Source organism: Onychomys torridus, chromosome 8, assembly GCF_903995425.1.
Source record: "Onychomys torridus chromosome 8, mOncTor1.1, whole genome shotgun sequence".
Classification (NCBI taxonomy): domain Eukaryota; kingdom Metazoa; phylum Chordata; class Mammalia; order Rodentia; family Cricetidae; genus Onychomys; species Onychomys torridus.
In genome coordinates this window covers 98,677,182-98,693,938 of record NC_050450.1, presented here as the reverse complement: position 1 = coordinate 98,693,938, position 16,757 = coordinate 98,677,182, and positions in this window count along the sequence as shown.

The following is a 16,757-nucleotide window of genomic DNA, read 5'->3' as shown; positions in this document are numbered from 1 at the left end:
ACAGTGGAGAGTGGTCCCCAGTAGAAAGAGGAGTCTTTGTTCAAGAAAACAGAGCTTTCCAACTCCCAGTTTCTATCTTCAGTCTCAGGAGAAATGAAAAGGGGTCTGGCTTTTCATGATAAGTCAGTCCTATCTTGTGTGTGTGAGTTCAATTGAAGGTATGGTTTCTTGTAGCTTGAGATGAGGCAGGCCATGAGGTAAATCATGGGAGTCTGAGGAAGAGCAAGAGATGGCACATGGTGCCAACATCATATATGGAACACAATGTGTACTCTGAAAGCAATGTATCCCGAGTGGTCGACTGAGCTAAAAACTCAACCAAGGATCATAATCTATGTATGTAGACCAAAAATAACACTGTCTAAACTTAGCTAAGAGGAAAAGACTTATTTGAAACTCATAAATATAAACTGACCACAGTTTATATTATATTACATTATATTATATTATACTGCCTGGTGTGATGGCTTTTATCTATAATCCCAGAAATCAAGAGGCTGAGGCAGAAAGATTGCCATAAATTTCAGGCCAGCCTGACCTACAAAGTGAGTTCTGGGCCAGCCTTGGCTACCAAGTGAGATATTTTCTCAAGAACAGCAATAACAAAAAGATCTTGGGTCTTAATCAGATATGGCTAAGGAAGAAGAGAATGCAGAAACATCATCTCACATTCAAAAATAGTTGTATCCACACACCAGTGTGTGGTGGGTATTGTGTTCCCTGAAATATTGTGTGTTCCCCAAAATAAACATATCTGGGGTCAGAGAACAGACAGCTACTAGAACAAAGCCAAAAATGGTGGCTAGAAAATGGGAAGAGTAAGTCATAGCAGAAGTTGGGCGGTGGTGGTACACGCCTTTAATCCCAGCACTTGGGAGGCAGAGCTAGCCGGATCTCTGAGTTCCAGGCCACTTTAGAAACAGCTAAGCATGGTGACCCATGCCTTTAATCCCAGAAACCCAACCTTTAATCCCAGGCAGTGACAGCAGAAAGAGAAAGATATATAAGGCATGAAAACCAGAAACCAGAGCAATTAGAGTAAAGCATGTAGTTAGTTAAGCATCTGGTTGGTTAAGTGTTCAGGCTTTGGAGCAACACAGTTCAGCTGAGATTCATGTGGAGGAGGACTCAGAAGCTACCAGCCTGAGGAAACAGGATCACCTGAGGAACTAGCAAGGTGAGATAGCTGTGGCTTGTTCTGCTTCTCTGATCTTCCAGCAATCACACCCAATAACTAGCCTCGGGTTTGATTTCATTAATAAGAACCTTTAAGATTCCTGCCACACCAGTGTAGAGTAGGAGTCATTTACTCACCATCCTATGTCTTAATGGTCAACAAAGATTAGCAATTGTGATGTTCTGCCCAGAGCAAGTTAGGGCTCTGCAAATAGGGAGCTTCCAAATAGTGAATCCGTCAAGCTCTTACTCATTGACCACAGCAAATAGGTGCACTTTTGGGGCTTTTATGGGAAAAACAAAAACAAACAAAAAAGCCAAAAGACACAAAAACAACAACAACAAAAATGTAAATGGCTTATCCAGGTGACTCAAGGTTTTCAGGGCTTTGCTTCGGCACTCACCTGCTCCACTCTAGGTAGAACCTAAATACATTACCCTGTATTTTTCCAGGTGAGCTGCTATTTGCTGCTCAAAACCCCAAGAAGTTTTATAACTCATGAAGAACTAGAGCAAAACAGATGAATGACATTGCATAGCTCTTTGTTCAACCATGGGTCATCACAGTTATAAAGAAATGATGAGTGAGACAGATCTTTGTCTCTAAAAGGAGGCAATCAAGATCTGAAGTTATATCCAGGTACATACATGCATGAACACACACGCATGAGCACGTGCACATAACTACATGTGCAAACGTTTCTGATACTTTAACATTTAAAAACCTTTTCTGTGGAGGCTCATCTTTCTTTCTGCACTTTATGTCTCAACTTTAAGAAGATCAGAATATGTTTTTTATTGAAAAGTGCAAAAATTAAATAAATAAATCCATAGAATTGATGTCCCCCCCTTGATTTAAAACAGAAGCTGGCCATTAAGACAATCTCTTTGTGTGTGGGGCGGGGAGGGGGGAGGCAGACTAATGGAAAGTCAGATGAGAAACCAGCAGTGCATTTCATCAAGGACTGTTGAGAAACCACACCCAACACTTTTTATCAAAGGAATGACAGACATTCTGGATTGCTAATTACCTCCAGGTTTCTGTTCTAAATTCATACCTCTCACGGGGGAAAAGCCTGAAGGAAGGCCCTACTGCCTATAAGGAAGAGAAGTGTGGAGTCAAGTGGGTGAGCTGGGGATTCAGAAATGTACAGACCTCTGCATCTTCAATCAAAAACTGAATATTCTGCTAAGGCAGAAAAGACCATGCTTACAGATAATGGAGCTGGTACTTTATTGGCAAGGTTATTTGCTACAATCAAAACAACCTGTTACCAGTCCTGAACTTGAGCTATTTTTGTTGTTTTTCATCCAGTTCTTTTTATTTTTTTTTTATTTTTTTATTTTTTTTTGTCAAGGGAAAAATCAAGTCACGAAAATGCTGCACACGGCTTCTTTTTTACTGTCTCTACCAGTCAATGATTAATCTCAGTTCCAAAGCTTTTTACAGGAAGTATTAATAAAATAATGTGTTCCTTTATATTGTCAGAAGGAGAGGACATGGAGAAAGTGGCATAGGATTTTTTCTTTATCATGGGAGAATCTGTCTTTCATGTTCACTTAAGTGATCATGACATCTAAGGGAAGTCTAGGAAAGGCCAGAGTTTTCTTCTGTACACCTCTCCAGGTCACAGTGGCCCCTGTTTTCAACCAACACACACATCCTAGCTCTAGTTGATTCTGGAAAATAAAAGTGAGAAGTTCTTTGTGAATATTTGATAATGGTAGTCCTAAGACTTATGAAATACAGATTTTTATACAAAACCACATCACACTTCCTTTGTCTTTCTTTCTGGGAGAATGAAAAGGACTCACTCTCAAAGGGTCTTGATTCTATGAGCAAGATGAAGTTTTTCCTCTGCTATAAAAGGGTCTCACTTCTCTTCTGCCCAGAGTTCCCCTTTAGCGAAGTCTGAGGCAGATGGTTGAGCAGTTCAACCTTTCTTTGAGTGGCTATAGCTTTTAGCAGCAGGAGAGGGAGCCGGGTTCTGCAGAATGGAACAGTAAAGGAAAAGCCAGCAACAACAGAACTTTGTGTCAACACTTTCCTGAGCTGATGTGAATGAAATATAAATATTGCACAATGAGCCATCTAAAAAAGTTCTTTTATAATATTATGCTCTAACATTACAAAGGACTACATGAAGGCAGTAGCCTTCTGTTTTATCCTAGCAGAAGTTAATAGCAGCCCAGGAACTGGAAAACCAACTTCAGAAACACTTAATGTTTAGATCCACTTAGTGGTTGGAAAAAACAACTTTTTTTTTTCATGTTTAAGAGTTGCTCCAGCAAATGGAAACAGCAATTTCTTGTAAACAAACCTTTAATATGAAGATATTTCTCAGTGGCGGAAAACCTAACTTCATAAAGTCAGATTTCTGAGTTTTTTTCAGCTCCTCAGAGACCAGGAAAGTAACCGAATTCTGTCAGTTGATGCTTCGAATAAACAAATGTGAATGAGAGGTTTTCCGTATCGCATGTCAATTGAGTATGTGGCTGATTAAGCATGTGCAAACATTGAGTGTCTGTCAACTGAAAAAAGCAATCATCAGTACAGAGGAAGAGTTAATATGCAGTCCACAATGTGAACTACTCAATGAGGGACATTCATGACAGTTGGAGGTATGACATCAGTGACGTTTGTTTCCAGATATATCTATTTCTAGCTACCAAAATGGTTCTCATTAACTCTGTCAACTGTGGAGTGCTACCCCCCTGCCAATGGGTTAAAAATTCTCCATTCGTTCCACACTGTAGCTCAGCTACTCAAGATGTCTCCAAAGTAGACAGCACCCATGGAGTAAATCATGTCCCTAACCTCAGGGGCTAGTCCTTTCTCTTTGTAGGATGGAAACAATTGAGTTATATACACTGAATGGCAACAAGAAAGAGCATCCTGTGCAAACTGTCCCTGCAAATCTACCATTAGAAATGAGTGTCACTCAATTGTGCTAAAGGACTATTCTTGAAGAGCTAAAAAAAAAACCTTAGAAATGTCTTCACACTGTTGCAGAATGAATTTATTGTTCTAGTAGTGTCTAAGCCTTGCTGCTTACCAACATATGAACTTCAAAAAATGTGTGTGTCTGCAGACTGATGTTTACTAGTGTGTGAGCATGTAGGCAAGCCTAGATGTCTGTGGATGCCTAAGGTATACATCATGTATCTTTTCTTAATCTCTCCACTTAAGTTTTTGAGACAGAGTCTCCCACTGAACCTGAAGTTTATTGATTTGATAGACTGACCAGCCAGTGAGCTTAAGGGATCTTCCTGTCTCTACCCTCCAGTGCTGGAGTTGTAGGAGTGCATGACCACCCAGCATTTTATATGTGTCCTGGGGATCCAAAGTCAGATCCTCATGCTAGCATGGTAGACTCCTTACTGATTGAGAAAGTTATCTTACTAGCCCCTTAAACATGTTATTTGATCTACCAATCTCACTTTCCATATCCATCCAGTTGGCAAAACGATACATATGTCACAGGACAAAAAATTGCAAGATTAATATATATGAGAAACACTAGCTATAGTGCCTAACCCACAGTGAGGGCTTGAGAAAGGAAGATAATTCCTCTATGAATTTACTTAACCAATCAATTTTAGACAGTAATTGTATTTACTTGTCAGAGAAAATGTGTTTTATCTGGGAAATAGATCCATGAGAGAGTTAAGTAGTACAAGCCATGAGATCTCTAAATACATGGTGTCCTATATAATTATCCTAAGTCATAACATACTTTATTGTATATGCGTTTACAGTTCCATGTTGTATATGACTCACAATATATTAAGTACGGTATAAAGTTGAGTGCTGGTATAAAATCACAGGTAGAGGCTAGAAAGATGACTCAATAGCTTAGAACATGCATTGCTCTTGCAAAGAACATGAATGCAATTCTTAACACCCCTGTTTGGCAACTTACAACTGCCTCTAATTTCTACTACAGGAAATCTGTCCCCCTATTTTGGTCTTCAAGGGCACTGCTCTCACATGCACAAACTCACACCCAGACACAGGAACAAATATACAGTAAAAGAATAAAGAAAATAAAAATAAAATCACACATATATATGTATATATTATGAAGCAAGTAAAATAACATTCAGTATCTTTTTCCTTGATTGAAGTAAAATGTTTGGAGATGTAAAATACAGATGGTAACCCTGTCTTTTGGTACCTAGGAGCATAAAGTAGTAGGAGACTGTGGCCCTATAATAAGAGTTTAAAAAGAGTTGCAGAATCCACATAGAGAAACAAGTTAAAAATAGACTTACTAGATGTGCATAGGGAGAAGGATGCTCAATGTCATTTTGTTCTGCATCCTTTGTAACTACTAAATTCAGGTTTTAAGACAGAGAAATTGTGCATTAAAAATCACTGAAAGCCAGAGGTAAGTGTGCAACAGATGTCCTAAATCCCATCCCATGTACAGCATGTACAGCATACTGTTTCATTATAGTTGGTTCCCAAACACCCTGTAGATGCCAAAACCCAAGGATACTCAAGTCACATACAATTCTGCAGTATTTACATATATAATTTTTGCATATCCTAATATGTATATTAATCCATTCCCAGTCTCCTTATAATATCTAACACATTGGAAATATATAAATAAGTGTTGTACTAAATTATTTATGGAATGAGAAGAAAGGGCTAGATGTCTTCAATAAAAATGCAGCTTTTGTTTTCAAAGTATTTTCTGTCTGCACTTGGTTGAACCTCAGGAAGCCAACTCTAAGGTCATAATGGGCCAACATACCTCATTTTACCTAGACACTCTTTGGCCTAGAATTGTTTCATAGAGATAAAATGAGAGAGTGGGTCTTAAAGTTGAGCATGCATGAAAATCACTTGCCAAGCCCTTCCCCAGTATTCTTGATTCAAAAGATCTGGAGTGTGGTCTAATAATTCTCGTTTTGACCAAATTCCTAGTGAGGCTGTGATACTGGCCTGGGGGCCCTGAGACATGATAAGCATCCTAAATTTGAAAGCTAGCTTCTGTTCATTGACCACTGGTCTTTCAAACCAAAAGAATTCTCATTGTTATATCAGATTTAAAAAGATAGTAGAGAGACTGGAGAGATGGCTCACGGATTAAGAGTACTAGCTGCTTTTCCAGAGGACCCAGGTTCAATTCCCAACACCTATATAGCAGTTCATAACTGTCTGTAACTCCAGTTCCAGGAGATCAAATGCCCTCTTCTGGCCTCCACAGGAACCAGGAACACAAGTGTTGTCCAGACCGACATGCATGCAGGCAAACATATATACATGAAAAATAGAAATTAATTTTAAAAAATAGGTTGGAGGAAATTCATTTCCAGTGATAAAGCAAAAGGAATAAAAAAAAAGAGGGATGAATGAGTATTGAATATTTCTGACATATGGATTGCACCCTTAGCAGCTACTAAGTTTACAATGGTGACCAATTCTTTGTCGGTTCTTGTGGAAGAAACAAAAAAACAATTTAAATATGTAAAATCAGAACATATGTGGCAATGGTGAGTACTAGGCAGGAAGATGAAGAAAGAGAGAGGAAGAGAGAGTTAACGTGACTGAGAGCAAGAACCAAAGCAGTGAGGAAACTGAGTAGTTCACATTAGACATTTCCCAGTACTGGAGACAGGAACTCATGTAGTGTGTTTAAGAGGCAAGCAGAAGGCCAGTGAAGCTGGATGATCAAGAACAAGTCAGAGCACTATGGGGATGGGGTCTCAGAAGTATGAAAGAAAGGGTTGTAAGGGTCACACTGGGAAATTGTTGGCACTTTGAAGGTCATTGTAAGAACTCTATTGTTATTTTTAAATAGAGAATTGTAAGACAAAATGTTAAATGGCCTTATTAATTAAAAAAAAAAAAGCTGGAGCCAGATCTTGGGGTTAAAACCTGAGAGATCAGAGAAACAGAAAGAAACTAGCCACATGCTTACTACTAGAAATCCTCAGCCAAAAAGAGAACTACTTCCTATATATCCACACCTATCTGTCTTTCCTTCTCTGCCATATCACTTCCTCTCTCCACCCAGTTACATCACTTCCTCTTTCTGCCCAGCTCTGTCACTTCCTGTCTGTCTGTACAGACTTCCAGACCTTGATGGTTAGTACTGGCATTAAAGGCGTGTGCCACCACACCTGGCTCTGTTGCCAGTGTGGCCTTGAACTCACAAAGATCTGGATGGATCTTTGCCTCCCATGCTAGGATTAAAGGCATGTGCTACCATTGCCTTACTTCTATGTTTAATATAGTGGCTAGCTTTTTCCTCTAATTTTCAAATAAGCTTTATTGGGGTGCACAAATAAAATATCACTACAGAGAATAGCATCAATGGAGTGCTTATTCAGGTGGGACATCTATGTCACCCTCCCCGCAAGCATCAGGAACTATCACAAAAGAGTGAGCAGAAGATGGCAAGGGTCAGAGTAGGGAGGCCCAGAGTAAAGCAGTGTCTTCTACACATGACAGAACATCTTCACTTGTGAACTCACAGCAGCTATGGTTTCCTTCATGGTATCAATCCAGGCAACAGTCCAGGACTGGGTATCCTGGGGCTCTAGTCCCCATGCCTAGATGAGGAGCTATTGACAGTTGATGGCTTCTTAGGGCAGAAGGGTCGGTTTTCTTTAAGGGTGTGGCCACAGATACACTGACTGTGTTCCAGTGGGTAGCCACCCACCCCTGAGTACATGGGCAGCGCACGCAGGACTTGGTGGGTAACTCAACAAAGCACTGAAAGTTGGGAAAGGCGAGGCAGTAGCAAGTGAATCTGGGAGGAGATAGTAGGAGAAATGGGGTAAATATAATGAAAATATAACAAAAATGCATTGTATGAAATTCTCAAAGAATTAATAAAAATGTTATTTTTTTAAAAGAGACCTTTGACTTTTAATTTGAGAGGGAAGTCCAGAAATAATGCCATGTTCTCATTTAAGTGTTGAATGTAGTCTATGATGGTTAGCATTGTCCATCTGACAGGATCTAAATCATTAAGGTGACAAATCTTAGGATTTTTCTAGCTTGGGCTATTTGAGATGAGGAAGATCTGTCCTACATGTTGGTGACACTATCCCATTGGCTAGAGTACTAAACAAAATAAAAAGAAGAAAGTGAGTAGAAAAATGCCATTCACTGCTCTCTGCGTAACTGTAAATACAGTGAGAGCAGCCCCTCAGGTTGCTGTCGCCGTGTTTCCCTGCCATGGCAGCATGTACCCTCTGGAAACCAGAGAAAATCTTCCTGAAGGTACTTCTTCAGATATTTAGTTACAGCAATAAGAAAAGTGATTGGTACATGGTCTCTATGACTATTAGATTGAGGACAGATTCTTGGCAGCAGGAAGATATAAATAAATTAAATCTCGAAATTTTTTTTGAGAATATGAAAGTACTTAAAGAGTTCAGGTCAGTGATGGTGATGATGATGATGATGATGATGATGGTGGTGGTGGTGGTGGTGGTGGTGGTGGTGGTGGTGGAGGTTTTGACCTAGAATTTAGGGAGAGGTTGCTGATATAAATCAAGCACAGAACCAGCAGTCCATTCGGACTGGTTGGGCAGGGATATAATAGAAAGAAGTGCAGGTCAAGGACCTCTCAAAAGCTTTAGAAAGTATGGAGTTTTCTGAGATGCATTGTTGTGAACACAGGCTGCTACACACTGGGGAACAGTAAGTGTGAAATAAGTATTTCAACTTTAAGGATGAAAATAATGAAGATTGTACAGGTGGCCATTACTTGCTTAAGGTCACACCATGTTTAAATGTCTATGTTAGAACAAAACACCAGGCCACTCCTTGCCTAGAAGCCTGTGATTTCTCCATGGAATCATCAGTGATGTTCTCTAAGATGCGAGCTAGACCCAGAGGTAGAAGCAAACAGGCTTTCCCTTGCCATTCTGAACGTACCTTCATTCCTCTTGCCCCACCTGGTCAAACTCCATCCAGGGGTCACAAGCCAATGAACTGTTAGCCTGAGAAGGCCAGCTGACATGTTTGGTTTGGCTCCTGAAGTTTTAAAAAACAAAATTCCCATTTGAATGTCTTTAGGCTAGGTTTGTACTTTTCAGTTCAACTGCAACGCACACCCTCTGACCAAGAGCAGGACATTTGGGTCTCACCTGCCTAGCCCCAGAAACCATTTGAACTTTTAGCCAAAGGGTCACATCAATGAACCAATGAGTATTTAACAGGGAGGAAATACTTGTGATTAAGAGAACGTGGGCTCAGATACAGCTAGAACACACCCAACTCTATCATTTATTATCTACATGACTTGGGCAAGTCTGACCTCTATTTCCCTGTCTGGTATATGAAGAGAATGATATCCATGTTGAACTACTATTTCCTAGAATGTATACAGTGGCAGACACTATTGAACAGGAAGATCAGTGATCTATCTTTTCAGTATTCAGACAGTCATATATTTTAATGTTGTACCAGATGGTCTCTCTCAGGATGACTCTGCTCTATCTATGTAACATGAAAGTAGCCCTCAAAAGTACAGACATGAGTCATTGTGTTAAATAAAGTCCCAATAAAACTGTATTTAGAAATACATGAACAAGGCACAGTTATCACAGGACCTTAATTATAAACCTCAGTTATAACGTGTTATGGGTTGAATGTACACATCTTCCTCATATTCATATGCTGATGTCCGAGTCCCCAAGGTGGTAGTATTTGGAGTTCAGGGACCTTGGAAAGCGCTCAGGTCTTAAGGATAAAGTACACAGGAATGTAATAATTGCCTCATAAAAAAAGGACCCCAGAGAGATCATAGCCCCTTCTGCAAAATGAGGGCTCAGTGAGGAAAGCATCAGCTGTGAGCATGCTGACCCGAGCTGGACGATGATGCTGGGAACCTTGATCAGGCCTTTTCAGGATCTACAACTGTAAGAAAAAAATATGACTTTGTATGTTTATATGTTTATTTGTTATTCATTGGTTGATTGATTTGATGTGGGGGTGCACAAGTATGTGCAAGTGGAGGCCGCATGTCAGTGTCTTCTTCAGTCATTCCCCACATTATTACAGTTTTATGAAATCCCCACACCTCATGTTAGTTAGTTAGTTAGTTAGTTAGTTAGTTAGTTAGCTAGCTAGTTCGTTCGTTCGTTAGTTAGTTTTGAGGCAGAGTCTCTCACTGGATCTGGAGCATCCTTTCACCTGAACTGGCTGGCCTGCAATCCCCTAGAACCAGCTCATCTACATCTTCCTAGTGCTGGGATGACAAAATGCATCCTACCTCATCTGACATTTCACATGGCTACTGGGTATCCAAACCCAGGTCCTCATGCTGTATGGCAAGCACTTTACTGACTAAATCATCTCCCCAGCTCAAAATTTGTTGTTTTTATGCCCTTTGAAATGTGGCATTTTTGTTATAGAAATTTGAAATGACCAAAACACAAAACATGTGCAGTGTTGTTCCCAAACTGGACCACTGTCCCTCTTACCCTGTCACTTTCCTCAGTGCCTGTCTATTGGCTTCAGTCACAGAACGTGCTGTACCCAGCACTGCTTTAGTATGTCCCCAAAATATAAGTTAATATAAGACAGGGCTACTGAGAATTCTTTTCCTGGGAAGAGAGGCATCCCAGGAGGCATGGAATTCTTTGGCTTAATGTCAACTGAGTGTAAATTGAACAGTGTTCATCCTTGGACTTCTGGAATCTCAGGGAAACAGCAGCTTCTAGAAAGTTCAAGAACTCCTGAGTGAAGTCTTCATCATGTCTTGGTCCCAACCTCTGAGAGGCCAGGAAGGTTTCTGCCCTTGGCATTGAAGGGCGACTCTACCACCACATATCCCATTCTTGGATTTAATCAGGGCTTTGATTTGCAGGCCATGAGGGAGATGCTGCTGGGTCGTTCCCACTGAGCTATTTTTAGAGCTTGGCATTAGAGTGGCAGAGAGAGAGTTAGCCAGCGATAACACTGCCCAGTGCTGAGCTGGCTTCTACGTAAGCCCTGGAATTAACTTAGGTCATTTCCTCTTGTGATTCTCCAGGGGTAGGCAGCCCCAGAAACTCTGAAGATGTCAGGGCAGATACAGAGAATGATGATTGATGCCTGAATCTTCTTCAAGAGATGATTTCTTTTCTTCCCACCCACTTTCATCTCCAATGATCTGAAATCAAATTTCAAAACAACTTAAATGTTTTGACATGGAAATATCACAGAAGTTAAATTATTGGATCAAAAGACAGAACTTCGAAGGAGATCAAAACTACTGAAGCTTGTAAAGCCTCACTGGGTCTTTAATTTTTACCTAGGTGCTAGCCAGCTTGTTTCTAACCCACAATGAAGAAGCTAAACTCAGCAAATGCATTCTGTTCCCTCACCATGCATTCATGCTCAACAGACCATAGTCCCAATCACGTGGTTCTGGGTGCAGAGGGTTAAGAGAGGACACATCTTAAGTTGTACTGACACTGGTCATGGAGGGCATCATCAAACACCTTTCTCCAAGGCTCCCTCCATCAGTATATATCCTAGAAAGCTGCACAGAGCCTTGAACTTCAAAAGGTCCTATACAAGTTTATTTTCCATTGCCTTGATAAAATAGCTGAGAAAATTAACTTAAAAGTAAATAAGGTTAATTTAGCCTCTTTTCCATCCATAGCCAATGGGTTTCATTTGTTTTGGGTGAATAGATGTCGGGGGACATCATGTCAGGGAGCTTCTGGCAGAGCAAAGCTGCTCAAATTATGATGGCCAGGAAGAAAAAAAAGGGGGGGAAGGCTTTCAGGCCCTGATATATCCAATGAGAATACCTATAATGACCTGTTACATCATTGGATCCTTCTGTTAGGTCCTACCCCCTAAAAGTCCCATCATCTTATAGTATGACCATCAGCTGGTCTCTAGACCCTCTCTGGAGGGGGAGGACAGATATCAAAACCATCATTGTAGCCTTCACAAAAGCAAGATCTGCATTTCACTGATTCTTGTGCTTCTGAGGGGAGATGTCTCCTCTTCATTCTCTTTATTTCAGTGGCTCCCTTTGTACTTCACTTTAAACTCTCCTCATCAGTGGCTCCCAATTTTATTGAAAACAAGTAAGAACAGGCTTTGGGAGACTGCTCAGAGGGTTAAATGCCTGCTATTCAAGCAAGCAAGCATAAATATGTGAGTTAGGATCCCCAGAGTTCACATAAAAGCCAGGTGTGATGGTGCACATCTGTAACTCCAGCACTTAGTAGGTGTGGCAGAGACAGTTGGGTGCCAAGGGCTTGCTGGTCAGTCAGTCTAGGTGGAATGGTGGGCTTCGGGATCATGGAGAGACTCTGTCTCTAAAACCCAAGGTAGAGAAGTGATTGAGGAGTGACATTCCCAGATCAACCTCTGGATTCCACACACAGCCACAGGCGACAAACTCACCCACACTTATACCACACACACATTTAACTAATTAATTGATTTAAAAATGAAGATGTCACCTCTGAATCCAAATACTAAAAGGAAGATGATTTTTCTCTCAGGACTCCATGCTCTCAACATGTTCTTTGAATTTTGTTACAATGCTAGAATTCACCCACAGGGGGGAAAGAAAGAATGGGATCTGAGAGGGGAAAAGGAGCTATGGCTTGCTAGCGTCTGACAGTGTGCCCTAAGATAATACAATAGAAAACATCGACAGGGTGGGAGGTGCTTTCTCCTGGGATGTGTTTTGGGCTTGGGGGCTTTGCACTCATAGATGTGTTCAGTTTATAATAGAAATTTATTTTTTTGATGAATGGGTTCTTTCCTCTTATCTCCCACATGTGGGGACATATAACTCCACTTATTTTGGCCTCTGTGTCTTCTGCCCTGGAAGGACAGAGGAGCAAGAAAGCCCTCAGCAGGCCAGATGCGAATGCTTTGATCTTACATTTTCCAGCCTCCAGAGCTGTGAGAAAAAGTTCTGTTCTTAGAAAAAAAAAAAAGAAAGAAAAAAAAAAATCACCCAACCTTAGGTATCCTGTTACAGCAGCATGAAACAGTCCAAGACAGCCAGTAACAGGCTCCCCAAGGGCCCGTTCTGTCCTTTTTACACTGACATGCAGCCAGCACTGACCACCATGGTAAGGAACTGGAGGCAGAGTTGTACAGCGTATCTTGGAAGCAGACATGCTTTTCTGAATCCCGCCTCGCTCTCCTAGTGACCTCTTACAAGATCTCAAGAAACCACACCGAGACCAAACAAATCAAACTAGAAAACCTATCCAACCATCATGTTTTGCCTCATATCACCCCGAACACTTTCTCAGTGAATCAACTGGAGTGATATGTCTAAAACATAATTTACATTCATAAATGTCCAGTGACTTTCTGCCCTTCTTATAGTAAAAACCTGGATTCTCAGGGACTAGGTTAATAGCTTATTTGATGAAGTACTCACCTGGCAAGCATAAGCACCTACATTAAACTCCCACAACCTTTGTTTCAAAAAAAGCCAAGTGCTGTGTCATGCATTTGTAACCCCAGAACTGAAGGAATGGAGACAAGTGGTTCCCTGGGGCTCAGTGACCTGCCAGCCTGGCTTTAGTTTGTCCTAAAGGAAATAGACCATGTTTCTGGGGATGATAACTGAAACTGTCCTCTGACCACCACATGCAGGCACATACATAAATGTACATGAATCTTCATACATATATACACCATATATATGTACATAAACACAAAAAAAATATAAATAAAAACTTGCCTGGACTCTGTCCTCCCTTCATCTGCCCACTTTCCCGCCTACCTCTATCTTCTAGTCATTCTCTTTCTGTTTGCCTAGGACATCACACTCCTTCCTATCATGGAAACACGATGATGTTCTCTCTGCCTTGGACCTCTCCCAAAGAACTTTCATGACTGTGCCCATAACTCACTCATGCCTGAGGGACACCTTCCCAGACCCTGAAACCCACCTCACCCCTCTACCAATTTATCCTACTTGGCTTTCCTTCATTGCATTATTTAAAATCATTTTACATATTGTGTCCCTCTTTATTTCCTATCCATCCCTTAGGCTAGAATTGAAGTAAATCTTACTCTTCATTATCTCAGCAATTTCTTGAAAATGGTGGGCACACCATGCGGTGGTGTCGCATGCCTTTAATCCCAGCACTCAGGAGTGAGAGCCAGGTAGATCTCTGTGAGTTCAAGGTCAGCCTGGTATACAGAGCGAGATCCAAGACAGGCACCAAAACTACATGGAGACACCCTATCTTGAAAAACAAAACAGAAAATAAAAAAGAAAGGAAAATGATTGACACATAATAGATGCTCAATGAATATTCATAGAATTAGTGATTATGAAGATAAGTGTAATCAGAGATGAAAAGATTGTGTCAGTCTTTAGTGCTTGTTCATTGTACTTTTTCTGTTATAGCGTTCTAAAATCAAATGTTAGTCAGACAGTATGGACTAGTTTGAGCATGCTGATAGTGGAAATTGGTATTACATAAAATAGTAGCAGCTGACTTAGATTGACTTGGTGACACCTATCCTCTGGAACCCCCTAATCTCCATGATCCCATGATTCAACTGTTACCTGTGACTGAGCAGAGAACACCCTAAGTTCTCTGCCCATTCCTATAGCCATTATTTACTCTAATGGATTAGATCTAATAAGTACTCATTATGAAGCATCTGAGCTTCTGGATTTCTCATATTATAACCCCTAATGGGTAGATATACTATTTAAAGAAGATGTGACATAGAGGGCATCTGGTCACTAAAGAGATGATCAGAAAGAAATAAAAAAAATAAGCAATCAAAACGCTCCTCAAATTTCATTGTGGTGAAAGAAAACCTGCCCCATCGTTCCACTTGGGGAACAATAAAGGAAAAATCTGGAAAATCAATATGAAGTACACACTTGCTCTTTGCACTACCAATACCACATGAAGAGAAGAGTAATTATGTATTCGAATATCATTGCTGGGAAAAACTCAGTATGACCCAGAGTTCAATACTCTAACACATTGGTTCCAGAGGAGATTGTCTTTCACGGTGGTGTGCCCTTTCTCTTCTACTGCCTTGCTTCCAAAGGAAATCAGATACTGCATCTATTTCTCGGAATGGGACCTAATAAGGGTGTATTCTTGATTACAAAGTTACTACTATGATCAGCACTTTCTTGTTAAGAAACCACATAAAATGAAACAACAGAAACCTGTAAGTATGTCCCCAGCAGCACATACATAAGTGGAAGTGAGTTTCTAGAGAAAAGAATTTGACCAAAATGTAAGGAAACAATGTCAGCATCATGGTGGTTTTACTTTACATTGCCTCTGCAAAATCTGGATGGACACACGTAAACTCATACATCATCCCTGCCTCTGCAATTGTTTTTGCATACTTTTCCAGAACCATCCACTCTTCTCTAGGGAAATGGATGAGAATATCAATATCAAGTCAATATTCTCACACCTGAAATCTGATGGCCCAGCAGCTAAATCTACACTCCCACACTGTGTTCCCATAACCTAGTAGTCTCTTTAATATTCTAAGGAAGTGATATGCATCTCTTTGGAATTTCTGTCTTCTCTTTAACTCAAAAAACGCCTATCATTTTTCTATTCCAGATCACGGACTAAACATTTGCTCTGCATCACTCCCTGTCTGTCTTTATGAATGAACATCCATCCCATTCCAAACCCTGTATCTTTCAACTAGGGTCCTACTATGTGACTTTCAGTTATCAATACCTTCTAATGCGACATCAGCCTTAGCATGGATCAGATTCCCTACATTAGTGCCTGTTACACACCTAGACTGTACACACATTGTGCTTTTTCATCTAGAGTAGAATTTCTGATATGATTACGGGGCCCTCATTTGAATCATTTTTCCTTTAAGCATAGACCTTTGGGTGTTCTACTGCCAAGATCAACCTCCCCAATAATTCTTCAGGCCTGTCACATCTGCCTCTTCTGAATGACTGTTTCTCAGCCCAGTCTCAAGTTCATCAGTCTCCCATCAGCCCTTTGGCTCTAAAATCTAAACATGTATTATCCTCTAGCCCTTCCACTTTGCAGGAATTTAGTCTGCTTGGGTTAAGTAAATTCACCCTGGGGATTAGTGCCAATTGAGAGAGCCAAAAATTGCTCATGATTTTATTACTTATAACAGCACACCTGAAAACCAAATGGGAAAGCTTCTCTCCCTACTAAGTGTGATTGTGCAGACCAGAGTAATCTCTCCAATGGTGAGTCAGAGTTAGATTTCCTCCCTCTTGTTACCAAAAAAATGTGACTTTTGAGCATTTTTATTTCAAATATATTTATTTAAGGGCATTTTTCTCCATTATGTAAAATGAAACAAAAAGGATCATGGTGGGGGTGTAACATGAATCCATCACTTTGTAAACTTTTCCAATTACATCTACTTGATTCTGACTTTCTGCCCAGATACAAATAGCAAGGTTGTTGTTCTTTCCATTTATAAAGCAAATATCTTTCATTGAAAATGTGTAAACCAAAAGTGTGGTGTTTATTTATTCTTCTCCTCTTTCTCTTCTTCCTCCTTCCTTTTCTTCCTCCTTCTCTTCTTCTCCTTTGTCTACTCATACTTTCATCTTTATGACTTTTTCCCTACCAACATATTATCT